The 20,834-nt window shown below is 39.9% G+C and overlaps 1 pseudogene across 1 annotated transcript in view; it reads right to left on the bottom strand.

Moving 5' to 3' along the window:
* Positions 1-2,678: 2,678 nt before the first annotated feature.
* Positions 2,679-20,834, bottom strand: part of LOC309958855 (ferritin light chain-like) — a 28,751-nt pseudogene continuing 10,595 nt past the window's right edge. Inside the window, exon 2 of the transcript in view lies at positions 2,679-3,221. The product of the transcript in view is annotated as a ferritin light chain-like (transcript). The remainder of the gene's footprint in view (positions 3,222-20,834) is intronic.

Here is a 20,834-nt window from a genome sequence, read left to right as displayed (position 1 = left end):
GAGCGGACAAGGGGCTGCTCGCTGGAGGTTTTTTAATGACTTGGGGAAAGGCTCAAATATCCCCCCATTATGGTAATCCACCCCAGGGGCAAACCACACGAGAATATTATGAATTTATTTTATTGTTCTATCCTCGCAAAGGTAATACTCAGCCCATTAGAATATGAAAACTATACTGTCAAATTTCAGAATTACATGGATGAAGAAAATCACCAGTGGCATCATATCACGTGTGTTATAGTTGTATTTACTATATTGACTATATTAACTATGTTGTGTTAACAATATATTGTATAACTATATATTGAAAAGGCAAAATGCTGTAACTTATTTCAGAAAAAATAATTATGTTGGCAAACCCCAAATTGTACACTGTAGACAGGTCCTAGGAAAAGAAGATTTAATTCATAGTGGACAAGAGGTTAGCTTCTGTTTTCAGCCATGTGCTATTTCAAGAATTAAACGTCATGAATAATACAGGATATAAGAGGAATAGTCTAAAGACGGAAAAGCACATTTTGATTAGGAAAGAGAATTTAAGGCTTAAGTCTTTTTTTTTTTAAGGAAAACTGCCTTATTACTATGAGATAAGAAAATTGTTTCCTTCTTTTCTTCCTTGCTTTCTTCTTTTTCTTTTTTTTAACCTTTTTAATTTTGGATATTTGACCTCTAAGCTGAGATGACTGAAAATGCCTCCTCTGGGCATCAACATTTTTGAAAGACTTTTTCCCCCTCCCTAAGGGCTGTTTGTCTCTTGGAGGCATTGTCTACATTACTCACCAAGAGGCAAGCATTTGTCCTTGCACTAAATGCTGACATGTCCTGATAAGAGGGAAGCTGCAAAGTAGAAGAATTGAAGGTCAATATGTTGATATTGGTCTCAAGAGCATTGATGTACATTTGTGTATTGGGGAAGGGGAGAGAAGCTTGAGAGTGGGCCAGTGGGGAGGGGTAAATATTTTGTGATGCTGTCTACCTATGGGCTTATAAAGTTTACAGCTGCATTAGGAGGACAAGCATTACCATTAGCATGAAAAGTAGGGCAGACCTCAGTTGCAAAAGCTTCTAGCCATACACATAGGGCAATACGTAAATGATACACCTTATTGCATTCACCCATTCACCCTCCCCTGTTCATGCTAATTGGAAATTTCAATCCATTTCAGAGAAGTAACACAACTATCGATCATTTTCCCTGGCACAAATCTTCCTAGAGCTCACGCACTAGCCCATGTGTCTTAGATTTAATATCTGATCACTAGCTGGATTGAAGCCAAGAGGTGGTTCCCAAAGTTGCTGCACACTAGAATCACCTGGGGAACTCTGAGACCTCCCAGGGCCCAGGCTCCTCCCTAGACCTACTGAATCAAAATCTCTGGGGCTGGGACCCAGACACCAATGTTTTTCTTAAAAGCTCTTTAGGTAATTCAAATGAGCAGCAAAGCTTGAGAAGCAGCCCAATAACGGGAACAAACTTATTTCACACAGATAAAGTGGGGCAATTCATATGTTAAAAGAACATGAATATATGTCCATGCCTCTCTCACGCTTTGTCACAGTTTACCCTTCCCCCTCCCCATATCCTCAAGTCCGTTCTCTAGTAAGTCTGTGTCTTTATTCCTGTTTTACCCCTAGGTTCTTCATGACATTTTTTTTTCTTAAATCCATATATATGTGTTAGCATACAGTATTTGTCTCTCTCTTTCTGACTGACTTCTACACTGTTGGTGGGGATGTAAATTGGTGCAACCACTATGGAAAACACTATGACAGTTCCTCAAAAAGCTAAAAATAGAGCTACCATATGATCCAGCAATCTTACTCCTGGGCAAATATCTGGACAAAACTATAATTCGAAAACATACATGCACCCCTATGTTCACAGCAGCACTATTTATAATAGCCAAGACATGCAAACAACCTAAATGTCCACTCACAGATGAATGGATAAAGAAGATGTGATATATATAAAATGGAATACTACTCAGCTATAAAAAAGAATGAAATAATGCCATTTGCAGCAACATGGCTGGACCTAGAGACTATTATACTAAATGAAGTAAGTGAGAAGGAGAAAGACAAATACCATATGATACTACTTATATGTGGAATCTAGAATATGATACAAATGAACTTATCCATGAAACAGAAACAGACTCACAGACATAGCACACAAACTTGTGGTTCCCGAGGGGAAGGGGGAGGTGGGGGAGTGATGGATTGGGAGTTTGGGATTAGCAGAGGTAACCTATTATATATATGATGGATAAACAACAAGGTCCTACTGTATAGTACAGGGAACTATAGTCAATGTCCTGTAATTAACCATAATGGAAAAGAATATGAAAAATTATATATATGTATAACTGAATAACTTTGTTGTACAGCATAAACTAACACAACATTGTATATCAACTATACTTCAGTAAAATAAATTTTTTAAAAAAGGAAAAAAACATGAATATATATATATATACTTATAGATATATATATATATTTCTTTTTTTCCTCTTTATTCTGTTTGTGTTTCAAATAGGCTTTTTTTTTTTCCTTCTGCAAAAAGCGTTATTGTTTCCATTTGGTCCAAGGCTTGGGAGAGGGCTCCAGGGCGGTTACAAAGCTGCCTAGTAGCTGCAGAGCAGGGCTTCAGGCAGAAGCTCTGATGCCAGAGGGGCTCCTCAGAGGCGGCTGGACTTCAGAGACTCCTGTTTGTGCTCGAGGGTGAGCCTTTCAAAGAGATACTCGCCCAGCACAGCCTGCGGACCAGCCAGCCTGCGGAGGTTGGTCAGGTGGTCGCCCATCTTCTTGATGAGTTTCACCTGCTCCTCCAGGAAGCGGCTCTCCAGGAAGTCACAGAGGTGGGAGTCTGCGCGGGCGGAACCCAGGGCGCGCAGATCTGATAGTGCCTGGTGCAGGCTCTTCCCCCTAAGAATGGCAGCTTCCACAGCGTCCTGGGTTTTACCCCACTCATCTTGAGAAGGCTTCCGCGCATCCTGGAAGAGGGCGCGGCCACAGCACTGGTTTTGCATTTTCAAGAGACGCTGGGCGCCCTCACACTTCTCCTCAGCCAGTTGGCGAAAAATGTGGCCCACACTGTCCAGAGTCCCATTGTTGCTGTCGAAATAGAAGCTCAGAGAGAGGTAAGTGTCCCCAGATGCATGTTGAACAGGCGGTGGACAGCGGCCTCCACCTCGATGGAATAATTCTGACGAACCTGGGAACTCGTGGTTGATCAGTGATAAGGAGCTAAGCTCAAAAAACGGTGTTGGCCTGTCCTGGAGGCTGAGGATAGCTGAGTGGCTGATTCCAAAGGTTGCGACAGGAAGAAAGGTTGGAGGGTGGTCAGGGGCTGGAGCAAGGAGCGTCCCTGGGTCTGTTCATTCCAAACACTGTTGAAGCAAAAGACAGAACTGCAGGACTGCCGAGCGCACTGCCTCAAATAGGCTTTGATATAAATGAACAAGAAGTCCAAGCAAGGACAAAACTTACCCTTCCCCCCACCAAAATAGCTGGCGATACTAGAATCTAGACCTGGGAAGGGATTCTTCCATTACTTTCTGAACATTCCAAGCCACTAGAGCAGTGGTTCTCAAAGTATGGTCACCTTGTAACCAAGCAGTACCCTATGGGGCCTTCCTAGGACAGACCCATCCCCCATATCCTCTGCTGTAGTTCCTCTCTGAAGTACTCGGATAATAGTATCTCAGGCATATTTCTTGAGTTTTCAGATGCTAAAAACCACCACCCAATGGAAGAAATTAACTCCTTGATGATCATGAGCACGTAGCCCCCAGACCTTCTGGCACCTAAGGATGGATAATGTTACCTGCCCTGTGGCCTCAACATCAACCAATCAGAGGATTGTGCACGAGCTGATCACATTCCCTGGGACGTCCCTCCCTCACCTGGCCTTTAAAAATGCTTTGCTGAAATCCTTTGGAGATTTCAGGGTGTTTTGGAACTCGGGCCACCCCTCTCCTTGCTCGATCCTGCAATAAACCTTTCTCTGCTCCAGACTCCAGCCTTTAGGTTTGTTTGGCCTCACTGTGCTTCAGACAGACGAACCTGCATTCGGTAACAACCTGACCAGTTTTACCAGCGTCCCCTGATAATGTGTCAGATATTCAAGTTTTAGGGCCCTGTCCCAGCCCTATGGAATCAGCAGCTCTGGTGGGGCTCAGTGATCTCTGTTATAACAGGCCCTCCAGATGATTTTTATTCACCTTAAAGTTTGAAAATATCTGCATTGTCAGCTGGCCAAAGCGTCCACCAGCAGGTGAAGGGGATTGGTGCCTGGAAAAGATAGGGACCAGCCAAGGCAAGTACAGCAGCATTTGCCGTGGTAGTAATGGAGAATGCCTTTTCTTCACTGGTTGGCACAGACTAGGATCTGGGAGCAGTGGCAGGGTTATTTAGGATGCTTTACATTTCAATGTAGAGGGACCGCTGTCCTGGTTTGCCAGGGACTTCCCCTGTGTGAGCACTTAAAATCTCATCCTGGCAAACCCCTTAGCCCTGGGTTTGAAAAACGTAGGGAATAACATGAAATTTAGGGGAAACATGATCTAGGTTTTGGGCAAGTCACAAGTGCTAATTAAAGCTAAGCAAGTATGGACAACACTAGCGTTCTTTAGCCCTTTGCGGGGAGGTAAATCTGATTGGGTGAAAGGACTTATTGTTAAGAGATCTTTGTAGAAACATCCCCTTCTGCTTAGTCCGCTGGTTCTCAGTTCTGGCTAGACATTGGCATCGTCTGAGGAGATTTAAAATGATTTTATTGGTCTACGATGACCAACCGTCAGTGTGAGGGTTTTTAAAAAGTGCTTCAGATGATTCTAATGCACAACCAAATTTAGGTGCCACTGCTTAAGCTTTTGAACCGCTGCTGCATATTTGCACCTCATCTTCCTATGAGAATATCCAACTGTAGTTGAGGTTTGTTTTTTTTTTTTTTTTTTCTTTTTCTAACTGTCTTATAAGATTTACTGTCTTAAATAAGGTTGAATGTACAGAAAATCTTGCTAGTCCATCTGGTATAGCTGGATACTTAGAATAATATAGTTAAGATATATACCATTTAAGTATTGTGACTGGCCTTTTTTTTGAAATTAACATATGCATTGAATTAGTATGTTCTCTTTTGAAGTTGTTATGTTGGGGAGCTATACCTCTAATCTGCCATTACTAAATATCTGGACACCTCTTATTAGGAATTGCTTTAAGAAATCTTTAGGGATTAAAACCAAGATTGCTGTATTATTTGTACTGGAACCACAAAAACCTCACAGAGTTCCCCCGCTGTACCTTCTACCCCCATCTCTAACCCTTGGCAACTTCTAAACTGTTCTCCATCTCCACGGTTTTGTTATTTTAAGAAAAATATGTAAACATAATCATGAATTACTTAATCTTCGGAGATCGGCTTTTCAAAATTTTTCCCTCGGCATCATTCCCTTGAAGTTCATTTCAATTTTTGCATATATTAATAATTTGTTCCAGAAACTTCCGGGAAGATGGCAGAAGAGTAAGACGCGGAGATCACCTTCCTCCCCACAGATACACCAGAAATACATCTATGCGTGGAACAACTCCTACGGAGCACCTACTGAACGCTGGCAGAAGACCTCAGACCTCCCAAAAGGCAAGGAACCCCCCACGTACCTGGTTAGGGCAAAAGAAAAAACTAAACAGAGACAAAAGGATAGGGACGGGCCCTGCACCAGCGGGAGAGAGCTGTGAAGGAGGAAAAGTGTCCACACACTAGGAGCCCCTTCGCGGGCGGAGACTTCGGGTGGTGGAGTGAGGGAGCTTGGGAGCCACGGAGGAGAGCACAGCAACAAGGGTGCAGAGGGCAAAGCGGAGAGATTCCAGCGCAGAGGATCGGGCCAAACGGCACTCACCAGCCGAGAGGCTTGTCTGCTCACCCGCCGGGGCGGGCGGGGCTGGGAGCTGAGGCTCCGGCTTCTGTCGGAGCGCCGGGAGAGGACTGGGGTTGGCTGCGTGAGCACAGCCTGCAGGGCGTTGGTGCGCCGCGGCTAGCCGGGAGGGAGTCCGAGGAGGGGTCTGGACCTGCCGAATAGGCAAGAGACTTTTTCTTCCCTCCTTGTTTCCTGGTTCGCGAGGAGAGGGGATTAAGAACGCTGCTTGGGAGAGCTCCAGGGACGGGCGCGAGCCGCGGCTAAAAGTGAGGAGCACAGAGACGGACATGAGACGCTAGGGCCGCTGCTGCCGCCACCAGGAGGCCTGTGTGCGAACACAGGTCACTGTCCACACCCCCTTCTGGGGAGCCTGTGCAGCCCGCCACTGCCAGGGTCCCGGGATCCAGGGACAACTCCCCCGGGAGAACGCACGGCGCGCCTCAGGCTAGCAACGTCACGCCGGCCTCTGCCGCCGCAGGCCCACACCACACTCCGTGACCCTCCCTACCCCCCCACCCCCACCCCGGCCTGAGTGAGCCAGAGCCCCCGAATCAGCGGCTCCTTTAACCCCGTCCTGTCTGAGCAAAGAACAGACGCCCTCCGGCGACCTACACGCACAGGCGGGGCCAAATCCAAAGCTGAACCCCTGGGAGCTGTGAGAACAAAGAAGAGAAAGGGAAATCTCTCCCAGCAGCCTCAGAAGCAGCGGATTAAAGCTCCACAATCAACTTGATGTACCCTGCATCTGTGGAATACATGAATAGACAACGAATCATCCCAAATTAAGGAGCCCTGTGGATGAAAGGCTCTTGGTGCTGCAGCCAGGAATCAGTGCTGTGCCTCTGAGGTGGGAGAGCCAACTTCAGGACACTGGTCCACAAGAGGCCTCCCAGCTGCACATAATGTCAAACAGCGAAAATCTCCCAGAGATCTCCATCTCAACGCCAGCACCCAGCTTCACTCAACGACCAGCAAGCTACAGTGCTGGACATCCTATGCCAAACAACTAGCAAGACAGGAACACAACCCCACCCATTAGCAGAGAGGCTGCCCAAAATCATAATAAGTCTACAGACACCCCAAAACACACCACCAGACGTGGACCTGCCCACCAGAAAGACAAGATCCAGCCTCATCCACCAGAACACAGGCACTAGTCCCCTCCACCAGGAAGCCTACACAACCCACTGAACCAACCTTAGCCACTGGGGACAGACACAAAAAATAACAGGAACTACGAACCTTCAGCCTGCAAAAAGGAGACCCCAAACACAGTAAGATAAGCAAAATGAAAAGACAGAAAAACACACAGCAGATGAAGGAGCAAGATAAAAACCCATGAGACCTAACAAATGAAGAGGAAATAGGCAGTCTACCTGAAAAAGAATTCAGAATAATGATAGTAAAGATGATCCAAAATCTTGGAAATAGAATAGACAAAATGCAAGAATCAGTTAACAAGGACCTAGAAGAACTAAAGATGAAACAAACAATGATGAACACAATAAATGAAATGAAAAATACTCTAGATGGGATCAATAGCAGAATAACTGAGGCAGAAGAACGGATAAGTGACCTGGAAGATAAAATAGTGGAAATAACTACTGCAGAGCAGAATAAAGAAAAAAGAATGAAGAGAACTGAGGACAGTCTCAGAGACCTCTGGGACAACATTAAACGCACCAACATTCGAATTATAGGGGTTCCAGAAGAAGAAGAGAAAAAGAAAGGGACTGAGAAAATATTTGAAGAGATTATAGTTGAAAACTTCCCTAATATGGTAAAGGAAATAGTTAATCAAGTCCAGGAAGCACAGAGAGTCCCATACAGGATAAATCCAAGGAGAAATATGCCAAGACACATATTAATCAAACTGTCAAAAATTAAATACAAAGAAAACATATTAAAAGCAGCAAGGGAAAAACAACAAATAACACACAAGGGAATCCCCATAAGGTTAACAGCTGATGTTTCAGCAGAAACTCTGCAAGCCAGAAGGGAGTGGCAGGACATATTGAAAGTGTTGAAGGAGAAAAACCTGCAACCAAGATTACTCTACCCAGCAAGGATCTCATTCAGATTTGATGGAGAAATTAAAACCTTTACAGACAAGCAAAAGCTGAGAGAGTTCAGCACCACCAAACCAGCTCTACAACAACTGCTAAAGGAACTTCTCTAGGCAAGAAACACAAAAGAAGGAAAAGACCTACAATAACGAACCCAAAACAATTAAGAAAATGGGAATGGGAACACACATATCGATAATTACCTTAAATGTAAATGGACTAAATGCTCCCACCAAAAGACACAGATTGGCTGAATGGATACAAAAACAAGACGCATATATTTGCTGTCTACAAGAGACCCACTTCAGACGTAGAGAAAAAGGAAAAAGGTATTTCATGCAAATGGAAACCAAAAGAAAGCTGGAGTAGCAATTCTCATATCAGACAAAATAGACTTTAAAACAAAGACTATTAGAAGAGACAAAGAAGGACACTACATAATGATCAAGGGATCGATCCAAGAAGAAGATATAACAATTGTAAATATTTATGCACCCAACATAGGAGCACCTCAATACATAAGGCAAATACTGACAGCCATAAAAGGGGAAATCGACACTAACACATTCATAGTAGGGGACTTTAACACCCCACTTTCACCAATGGACAGATCATCCAAAATGAAAATAAATAAGGAAACACAAGCTTTAAATGATACATTAAACGAGATGGACTTAATTGATATTTATAGGACATTCCATCCAAAAACAACAGAATACACATTTTTCTCAAGTGCTCGTGGAACATTCTCCAGGATAGATCATATCTTGGGTCACAAATCAAGCCTTGGTAAATTTAAGAAAATTGAAATTGTATCAAGTATCTTTTCCGACCACAACGCTATGAGACTTGATATCAATTACAGGAAAAGATCTGTAAAAAAATACAAACACATGGAGGCTAAACAATACACTACTTAATAACGAAGTGATCACTGAAGAAATCAAAGAGGAAATCAAAAAATACCTAGAAACAAATGACAATGGAGACACGATGACTCAAAATCTATGGGATGCAGCAAAAGCAGTTCTAAGAGGGAAGTTTATAGCAATACAATCCTACCTTAAGAAACAGGAAACATCTCGAATAAACAACCTAACCTTGCACCTAAAGCAATTAGAGAAAGAAGAACAAAAAACCCCCAAAGTTAGCAGAAGGAAAGAAATCATAAAAATCAGATCAGAAATAAATGAAAAAGAAATGAAGGAAATGATAGCAAAGATCAATAAAACTAAAAGCTGGTTCTTTGAAAGGATAAACGAAATTGATAAGCCATTAGCCAGACTCACCAAGAAAAAAAGGGAGAAGACTCAAATCAATAGAATTAGAAATGAAAAAGGAGAAGTAACAACTGACACTGCAGAAATACAAAAGATCATGAGAGATTACTACAAGCAACTCTATGCCAATAAAATGGACAACCTGGAAGAAATGGACAAATTCTTAGAAAGACACAACCTGCCAAGACTGAATCAGGAAGAAATAGAAAATATGAACAGACCAATCACAAGCACTGAAATTGAAACTGTGATTAAAAATCTTCCAACAAGCAAAAGCCCAGGACCAGATGGCTTCACAGGCGAATTCTATCAAACATTTAGAGAAGAGCTATCACCTATCCTTCTCAGACTCTTCCAAAATATAGCAGAGGGAGGAACACTCCCCAACTCATTCTACGAGGCCACCATCACCCTGATACCAAAACCAGACAAGGATGTCACAAAGAAAGAAAACTACAGGCCAATATCACTGATGAACATAGATGCAAAGATCCTCAACAAAATACTAGCAGACAGAATCCAACAGTACATTAAACGGATCATACACCATGATCAAGTGGGGTTTATTCCAGGTATGCAAGGATTCTTCAATATATGCAAATCAATCAACGTGATACACCATATTAACAAATTGAAGGAGAAAAACCATATGATCATCTCAATAGATGTAGAGAAAGCTTTTGACAAAATTCAACACCCATTTATGATAAAAACCCTGCAGAAAGTAGGCATAGAGGGAACTTTCCTCAACATAATAAAGGCTATATATGACAAACCCACAGCCAACATCGTCCTCAATGGTGAAAAACTGAAAGCATTTCCACTAAGATCAGGAACAAGACAAGGTTGCCCACTCTCACCACTCTTATTCAACATAGTTTTGGAAGTTTTAGCCACAGCAATCAGAGAGAAAAGGAAATAAAAGGAATCCAAATCGGAAAAGAAGAAGTAAAGCTGTCACTGTTTGCAGATGACATGATACTATACATAGAGAATCCTAAAGATGCAACCAGAAAACTACTAGAGCTAATCAATGAATTTGGTAAAGTAGCAGGATACAAAATTAATGCACAGAAATCTCTGGCATTCCTATACACTAAGGATGAAAAATCTGAAAGTGAAATCAAGAAAACACTCCCATTTACCATTGCAACAAAAAGAATAAAATATCTAGGAATAAACCTACCTAAGGAGACAAAAGACCTGTATGCAGAAAATTGTAAGACACTGATGAAAGGAATTAAAGATGATACAAATAGATGGAGAGATATACCATGTTCTTGGATTGGAAGAATCAACATTGTGAAAATGACTCTACTACCCAAAGCAATCTACAGATTCAATGCAATCCCTATCAAACTACCACTGGCATTTTTCACAGAACTAGAACAAAAAATTTCACAATTTGTATGGAAACACAAAAGACCCCGAATAGCCAAAGCAATCTTGAGAACGAAAAACGGAGCTGGAGGAATCAGGCTTCCTGACTTCAGACTATACTAAAAGCTACAGTAATCAAGACAGTATGGTACTGGCACAAAAACAGAAATATAGATCAATGGAACAGGATAGAAAGCCCAGAGATAAACCCACGCACATATGGTCACCTTATCTTTGACAAAGGAGGCAGGAATGTACAGTGGAGAAAGGACAGCCTATTCAATAAGTGCTGGGTAAACTGGACAGCTACATGTCAAAGTATGAGATTAGATCACTCCCTAACACCATACACAAAAATAAGCTCAAAATGGATTAAAGACCTAAATGTAAGGCCAGAAACTATCAAACTCTTAGAGGAAAACATAGGCAGGACAGTCTATGACATAAATCACAGCAAGGTCCTTTTTGATCCACCTCCTAGAGAAATGGAAATAAAAACAAAAGTAAACAAATGGGACCTAATGAAACTTAAAAGCTTTTGCGCAGCAAAGGAAACCATAAAGAAGACCAAAAGACAACCCTCAGAATGGGAGAAAATATTTGCAAATGAAGCAACCGACAAAGGATTAATCTCCAAAATTTATAAGCAGCTCATGCAGCTTAATAACAAAAAAACAAACAACCCAATCCAAAAATGGGCAGAAGACCTAAATAGACATTTCTCCAAAGAAGATACACAGACTGCCAACAAACACATGAAAGAATGCTCAACATCACTAATCATTAGAGAAATGCAAATCACAACTACAATGAGATATCATCTCACACCAGTCAGAATGGCCATCATCAAAAAATCTAGAAACAATAAATGCTGGAGAGGGTGTGGAGAAAAGGGAACCCTCTTACACTGTTGGTGGGAATGTAAATTGATACAGCCACTGTGGAGAACAGTATGGAGGTTCCTTAAAAAGCTACAAATAGAACTACCATATGACCCAGCAATCCCACTACGGGGCATATACCCTGAGAAAACCATAATTCAACAAGAGTCATGTACCAAAATGTTCATTGCAGCTCTATTTACAATAGCCCAGAGATGGAAACAACCTAAGTGTCCATCATCGGATGAATGGATAAAGAAGATGTGGCACATATATACAATGGAATATTACTCAGCCATAAAAAGAAACGAAATTGAGCTATTTGTAATGAGGTGGATAGACCTAGAGTCTGTCATACAGAGTGAAGTAAGTCAGAAAGAGAGAGACAAATACCGTATGCTAACACATATATATGGAATTTAAGAAAAAAAAATGTCATGAAAAACCTAGGGGTGAAACAGGAATAAAGACACAGACTTACTAGAGAATGGACTTGAGGCTATGGGGAGGGGGAAGGGTAAACGGTGACAAAGCTAGAAAGAGGCATGGACATATATACACTACCAAACGTAAGGTAGATAGCTAGTGGGAAGCAGCCACATAGCACAGGGAGATCAGCTCGGTGCTTTGTGACCGCCTGGAGCGGTGGGATAGGGAGGGTGGGAGGGAGGGAGACGCAAGCGGGAAGAGATATGGGAACATATGTGTATATATAACTGATTCATTTTGTTGTGAAGCTGAAACTAACATACCATTGTAAAGCAATTATACTCCAATAAAGATGTTAAAAAAATAATTTGTTCCTTTTTGTTGCTCGGTAGTATTCTATCATCAGATTTTATCACAATTTGTTTCAACATTCATCCACTGAAAGACATTTGAGTAGTTGCCAGTTTTTGGCTATTATAAATAAAACTGCTATGAACACTTATGTGTAAGTTTCTGTGGGAACTTAATTAATTTTTTGTTTCTTTTGGATAAATGCTCAAGAGTACAATTACTGCGTTGTAGGGTGAATCTACTTTTAGGATTAAAAGAGACTGTCAAGCTGTTGATCAGAGTGGCTAAACCATTTTATTTTCCCACCAGTGATGTGATATAATTTTTCTATGTACTCGCCAGCATTTGATGTTGTCACTATACTTTAATTTTAGTTACTCTCTGACATCTCATTATGGTCTTAATTTGCATTTCGCTAATGGCTAATGATGCTGAGCATCTTTTCATGTGCTCCTTTGCCGTGTGTATATTCTATTCCATGAAATGTCTGTTCCTGTCTTCTGCCTATTTTCTAGTTGGATTTTTTTAAGTTGTTTGGAGAGTTCTTTGTATATTATAGATACAAGTCATTTGTCTCATATGGGATTTTCAAATATGTTTTCCTACTGTGTAATTTGAGTTTTCATCCACTTAAAAGGATCTTCTATGAAGTATTTTTAACTCATTTTCATGAGATCCAATTTATCAGTTTTTGCCTTTATTGATCATACTTTTGGTGTCAAGTCTAAGAATTATTCCCCTTGTTCTAGATGCCAAACATTTTCTCCTATTTTTTTTCTAAAAATGCCCTGCTTTTACATTTAAGATTATGATCCACTTTGATTTAATTTTTGTGTAAGGTGTGGAGGTTAAGGTTCATTTTTTGTTTGTTTTTGTCGAGGGATGTCCAACTGTTTCAGTACCATTTTTTGAAAAGTCTATTCTTCCTTGATAGCTTTTGCACTGCTGTCAAAAACAAGTTATATGTATTTATGTCAGTCTATTTCTGGGTTCTCTATTCCATTCCATTGATCTATGTATCTACCCTCCATCATTACTGCAAAATCTTGAAATTGGGTAGATTAATTCCTCCCATTTTCATCTTCCTTTACAAGTTGTTTTAGCTATTCTTCAGCCTCTTCTTACCATATAAATCTTAGAATAAGCTTGTCTATATCCACAGAAACCTTGAGGGCATTTTAAGAGTAATTGTGTTAAGCCTCTTAACTTGGGGAGAATTGACATCTTTACCATGTTGTGTTTTCTAATCCATGAACAAGGTATGTCTCCCTATTTGTTTGGGACTTAAAAATTTTTCTTCATCAGCATTTTGTAATTTTCAGTATAGAGGTCCTATAAATGTCTTATTGGGCTTATATTTAGGTATTTATTTAGGTCAGTTGTAAATGGCATCACATATTTTTATTTAAGCTTCTACACATTTGTTATTAATATATAATTTGATAAAATTGTGGTGATCTTGTACTCTAAATCATTTACAAACTAATATTATTTCTCAAGCTTTTTGTGGATTCCTTGGTATTTTCTCCATTTAGATTATCATCTCATCTTCAGATACAGACAGTTTTACTTTTCCTTATTCAGTATAATAGGATATATTACTATTCAACATTCAGTAGGATATGTTCCTTCCTATGCAACGTAGTAGGAATAGTCCTTTTATCTTTTAAATAAACTTTTTAAAAATTTAACTTTTAAATTTATGTATTTATTTATTTTTGCTTTATTTTCTTACTAGACCCTCCAGTGATATATTTAATAAAAGTGGTGAGAGCAGATATCGGTGCCTTGTTTCTGATCTTACAGAGAAAGCATCCAGTCTTCCACAGTTAAATATCAGGTCGGTATAGGTTGTTTGTAGATCATCTTTATGAGTTTCAATATGCTCCTTTTCTATTCCTAGTTTGCTTGGAGTTTTTTTTTCTTCTTTTTTTAAAATCATGAATGGGATTGGATTTTGTCAAATGCTTTCTCTGCATTAATGGATAGGATCACATGACTTTTCCCCCTTAATCTATTGGATATGGTGGATTACACTGTTTAATTTTCAAATATTTAACCAACTTTGCATAACTGGAATAAAACCCACTTGGTCATGGTATATTATTCTTTTCATATATTTCTGGATTTAATTTGCTAATATTTGGCTGAGGGTTTTTCAGCCAATTTCATAAAAAATATTGGTCTGTAGGTTTCTTCTTTCTATACTATCCCTGTCTGGTTTTGGTATCAAGGTAATACTGGCTTCATAAAATTAATTAGAAACTGTTCCCTCTACTTCTATTTCTTATCAAATCATGTAAAATTGGTGTTAATTCTTTAAGTCTTGGGTAAAAGTGAAACATCTAAGCCTGAACATTTCTTTTGGGAGTTTTTAAATGAAAAACCAGTGTTTCTAATGGTTACAGGAAAATTGAGATTATCTATTTCATCTTGGCTGAGTTTTGGTAGTTTTGGGTGTAGAAACATTGGCCCATTTCATCTACATTTTTGAATTTATAGTGTAGACTTGTTCATAGTAACTTGTCCCTCATTAACCTGCAGGATATGTCATGGTATCCCTGGTTGCATTTCTGATATCTGTGATTTGTGCCATCTCTCTGTTTATCTTTATCAGTCTTGCTAGATCTTTATTGGTTAGATTGCTTATTTCAAAGAACCAGCCTTTTGTTTCATTGATTTCCCCCCCTATTTTCCTGTTTTCAGTTTCATGGATTTCTGTTTCATCTTTATTATTTCCTTCTTTCTGCTTGTTTAGTGTTTTTTCCTCTTCCTTTTTTACTATTTTAATATAGAAAATTAGATTATTGCTTTGAAATATTTTCTTTCCTAATTTAGTGCTATAAACTTCCCTTTCAGCATTGCTTTCACTTCATTCCGCAAACTTTGATCTGTTATATCTCCATTTTCTTTTATTCTATGCATTTAAAAATTTTTTCCTTGATGCTGTCTTTTTTACCCATGAGATATTTGGAAGTGTGATGTTTAGTTTTCATGTGATTGAAGGTTTTCCTGTTGTCTTTCTCTTATTGATTTCTAGTCTGATTCCATTATGGCTAGAGAACATACTCTCTATGATTTTAATTCTTTTAAATCTGCTAATGTTTTTTTATCGCCCAGTATATGGTATATGAGTGAATGTTCCATGGACACTTGAATATGTATTCTGCTCTTACTGAGTGTGTTCTTTAAATGTCAGTTATATCCTGTTGATTGATGATGTTTTCAGTTCTTCCATATCCTTGCTGATTTTTCTCTCTGGTAGTTGTATAAATTGCTGTGTTGAAGTCTCAAATAATAATTGTGGATTTAAAACTTTCTCCTTTTACCTTTTTCAGTGTTTGCCTCATGCATTTTGAAGTTCTGTTGTTTGGTGCACACACATTTAGTATCACTAGGTCATCTAGGTGGATTATTCCTGTTATCTTTATGTAATGACCCTCTTTGCCCCTAATAATTTCCTTTGCTCTGAAGTCTACTTTGTCTGATATTAATATAGCCATTCCTGCTTTTTCTGATTAATGTTCACATGATATATCATTTTCATCCTTTTACTTTGAACTACCTATATCATGATGTTTAAAGTAAGCTTCTTATAGACAGTATATAGTTGGATCATGCTTGCGATTTTTTAATCTACTCTTCCAATCTCTGTCTTTGACTTGGTTATTTAGATCATTTACCGTTAATGTAATTATTGCCATGTCAAAGATTTGGTCTACCATGTTATTTTTTGTTTTGTCTTTTACCTTAGTTTCTCAATCCTGTGTTTCCCTTATTTTGCCTTCTTGTGGGTTACTTAAACATTTTTTAATAAGTCCATTTTAATTTAATTCATTTATAATCATTTGTGTATACTGTTTGTATAGTTTTCTTAGTGGTTGTTTTTGGCATTACAGTATACATATGTAACTTATCATAGCCTACTGGAATCAGCGTTTCATTACTTCAAGTGAAGTTTCAAAATTTTACTTCCATTTAGGTCTCTTAATATTCCCCAGTTTTAAAGTATGATTTTCTGTAGTATTTCCTTTCTCTACATTGAGAACCCCATCAGATGGTGTCATCATTTTTGCTTTGACCATCATATAGAATTTAAGAAACTCATGAGGCTAATGATAGTCTCTTATATTTACCCCATTTGTTTTCACCCATTCCATTGTTCCCCTTTTCTTTCTGAAGTTCCCAGTCTTCTGTTATTGTTTATATTTTCATAACAGTAGGTGATATTTTGGATTTCCAGTGCAACTGGATATGAGTTTCAGGAAACACTGAGCCTGGCTCACTTAATGCTACTGAGTTGGAGGGTTTGTATACGTTGGGCCTGTTGGCACAGCAGATGCTAGCAGATTAGACTAATGTTGATGGGACTAGTGCCACAGGAGGATGGGTTCCCATTCAGGCTATGCTGCTGCTACAGTAGATCAAGTCCCCCTCTACCCCAAGTGTGGGGCAGTGACCTGCTGCTGTCACTGCTTTGTATTAGGCTCCTTTTGCCTCAGGTGTGTGGTGGGATCCCTTGGAAGCTGCTGCTGCTACTGCTGTCAATCACACGGTTAAATTCATTTCAGAAATACTTAAGTATAAATATATAGCCTGGCTCTTGTAGGACCTCTGTTTTTTTTTTTTATTGCTTTCATACAAATTATCCCAATTTAGTGACTCAAAACAACATAAATTTATTGCCTTACAAGTCTGACATTGGTCTCAATTAAGTAAAAGTGTTGGCAGGATCAACAGATGAATGGATAAAGATGTGGCACATATATACAATGGAATATTACTCAGCCATAAAAAGAAATGAAATTGACTTATTTGTAGTGAGGTGGATTGACCTAGAGACTGTCATACAGAGTGAAGTAAGTCAGAAAGACAAAAACAAATACCATATGCTAACACATATATATGGAATCTAAAAAAACAAGAAAAAATGGTTATGAAGAACCTAGGGGCAGGGCAGGAATAAAGACGCAGCCATAGAGAGTGGACTTGAGGACACAGGGACGGGGAAGGGTAATCTGGGATGAAGTGAGAGAGTGGCATGGACATATATACACTACCAAATGTAAAATAGCTAGCTAGTGGGAAGCAGCCACAAAGCACAGAGAGACCAGCTCTGTGCTTTGTGTCCACCTAGATGTGTGGGATAGGGAAGGGAGGGTGGTAGGCAGATGCAAGAGGGAGGAGATATGGGGATATATGTATATGTATAGCTGATTCACTTTGTTATGAAGCAGAAACTAACACGCCATTGTAAAGCAATTATACTCCAATAAAGATGGTTAAAAAAGAAAAAAAAGTGTTGGCAGAGCTACATTCTTTTCTGGAGGCTCTTAGGGGTGTTTCTGTTCCCTGGACTTTATCCGCTTCCAGCGGTCACTTGTAGTCCTTGACTCAGAGTCCCCTTTCTCCACCTACAAACCCCAAAATGTTGCATCTCTCTGATTCTGCTTCTATTAGGACATCTCTCTCTTTCTCTTTCTACAGTTGGGAATGGTTTTCTGCTTTTAAGGACTCATGCAATTAGATTTGTTCCATGAGGTAATCCAGGATAATCTTTCTATCTCAAGGCCTATAACTTCAGTCATATCTGCAAAGTCCTCTTTACCATGTAAGGTAACATATTATTAGGTTCTAGGGATTAGGGTGAGGGCATTTTTAGGAGCCAATATGCTGCCTACCACACCCTTAACAAGTGACCTTGAGCAAATTACTGAGACTTTAAAGCCTTACTTTCCTCAAACATAAAATGGAAAGAAAGATAACTAGTTAATATCATGAAAGTGAAACAGTATATATGAAATCAACTAATTCAAAAAATAAGATTTCTTCTTTTTCTTTATGATTGGCATGATTCTCAGAGTTCAGTTACTTGAAGAGTTACTTTTTTTTAAACAGAACTAAGGAATTTCAGGGTTCAGGTGCTGTAAGATTGTCTGAATTATCTGAGTAACAATTAGCTAAGCACAGGTGTAAAGCATTTGATTTACTCCCTGGTGTCCTTTATCTTCTCATCCCACTAAATCCATATCCCTTGTCTAGCTCCAGCCAGTAGAGTCAGAGCTTGTTTTACTGTTTAACTAAAGTTCAATTTAAATTTGCTCTACCTCTCCAGATTCTCAGCCCTGGTTGCATATTATAATCACCTGGGGAGATTTCAAGACCTACTTGATGCCAGAGTTTTACCTATCATGGATATTTGAGGAGGGACCTGGAATGAAATGCTCTAGCTTATGGTTTTGGGAGCCAAATCATAGTCTACACTGAGCCAAATCATTTGCGAGATCAGCTCTAAAAAGCAATTTATCTGTGGTGACTGATGCTCTTCCTTCGTCAGTATGCTTGTCCCTCTTTGGGGGAAAAGAAGAAGGGGAAAAAAACCCCAGCGGTTGGGCTCCCTGAATTATAACCTGATGCTGTGGAATTAGTGTTGGCTCAGAGCGCACATCTTCGGATACCCATTCTCTCTCCTGCTTCCTTGCATGAGCTTATATCCTTGGGCAGTTTTTCATCCACCACCCTCTTTTGCTTCTAATCTTAGCAAGTAAAGTCTCTCCTTAATGAAACAGCATTTCATGAGACTTACTGGGAGCATAGGTCTGTTCCAGACCTATCCTATGTTAGCTAAAGCAGATATAAGTGATGTATTTTTGGCATTCATCCTTGTGGGTTGGAGAGAGAAGACAGAATTTTATCCTTTAGGTGTCATATGACTGGGCAAATGGGCTCATTCCCTCTACTGCCTACCATGTAAAATACTGAGGGTATTACCTCTAGAAGGTATCTTCTAGGTATCAAAATAGCTCAGATAAGTCATATTTCTCAGTAAAAGGTGACAAAACTATGGCTTAGGTGGTGAATTTTCCATGTCAATTTGTCTGGGCCACCATGCCCAGTTATTTGGTCAAATATTATTCTGGATATTTCTGTGATGGTGTTTTTGTGTTTTTAAAAATTTTTATGTTTTATTTATTTATATTTTTGGCTGCATTGGGTCTTTGTTGCTGCACATGGGCTTTCTCTATTTGCAGCAAGCGAGGGCTACTCTTTGTTGTGGTGTGCGGGCTTCTCATTGCGGTGGCTTCTCTTGTTGCAGAGCATGGGCGCTAGGTGCACGGGCTCAGTAGCTGTGGTGCATGGGCTTAGTTGCTCTATGGCATGTGAGATCTTCCCAGACCAGGGCTCAAACCCGTGTCCCCTGCATTGGCAGGCGGATTCTTAACCACTATGCCACCAGGGTGTTTTTGGATGAAATTCATAATTAAATTTGTGGTGGACTTTGAGTAAAGCAGATTATCCTTCATAATATGCATGGGCCTCATCCAATCAGGTGAAGCTCTTAATAAAACAAAGACTGACCTCCCTGTCGCAAAAAGGAATTCTGCCAGAAGACTTACAGAAATTGAACTGCAACTCTTCCGAGTCTCTAGACAGCCTAACCTGCAGATTTTGAATTTACCAAGCCTCTATTATTGTGTGAACCAATTGTTTAAAATCTCTCTCTCTTTCTCTATCTTTATATAGATATGGATATAGATCTAGGTATCAATATCAATATCTAGATCTATATCTGTCAGTATATATGGGCACATTGTATACACATGCTGTTGGTTCTGTTTTTCTGGAGAACCTTGACTAATACAGTGGCCCATATAAATAAAAGGATGAACCCAAGTTCACCCAGGTAGAAAGTAGTACAATGAGAACTGGAACTTAAGGCCTCATGACTCATTCAGCTGTGAACACTGACCCAGAACTGGCGTCCGCACACTCTGGCCCACTGATCAGATCTCGCTTGACTCCTGGTTTTGTACATAACGTTTTGCTTGAACCCAGCCGCACTCATTCATTAACGTATTGTGCATGGCTGTTTCTGTGCTACAGCAGCAGATGGGCAGTTGCAATGGAGACGTATGGTACAGAAAATCCAAAATATTTACTATCTGACCCTTTACAAAGAAGATCTGCTGACCCCTGCTCTAGGATGCCATCTGATTTCTGATAGCACCGAGGAGAATAATTCATGCACATTGGGATAGATTGTTAATCTCATGTCCTCCTTAGGTCAAAGATCTCTTAAATGCTCACCCTTGCAATAGCTAGCTTGGGGAGCATTGTCTGAGGATGCAGAAATTTTTCTTGCCAGGTCTTTCCAATCCACACTGCTCCCTGACTATGGTTCTTAAAACCTTTTTTTTTTTTAATTTTTATTGGAGTATAGTTGATTTACAGTGTTGTGTTAGTGTCAGGTGTACAGCAAAGTTAATCAGTTATACATGTACATATATCCACTTTTTTTTTTTTTTTTCTTTTTTCAGTACGCGGGCCTCTCACTGTTGTGGCCTTTCCCGTTGTGGAGCACAGGCTCCAGACGCGCAGGCTCAGCAGCCATGGCTCACGGGCCCAGCCGCTCCGCGGCATGTGGGATCTTCGCGGACCGGGGCACGAACCCGTGTCCCCTGCATCAGCAGGCGGACTCTCAACCACTGTGCCACCAGGGAAGCCCCACTTTTATTTTTTTTTTTGGAG

The sequence above is a fragment of the Leucopleurus acutus genome (genome assembly GCF_964270905.1).
Source record: "Leucopleurus acutus genome assembly, chromosome: 3".
Classification (NCBI taxonomy): Eukaryota; Metazoa; Chordata; class Mammalia; order Artiodactyla; family Delphinidae; genus Leucopleurus; species Leucopleurus acutus.
The sequence above is the reverse complement of the archived record's forward strand: the minus strand, read 5'-3'. Positions and strand labels throughout refer to the sequence as shown.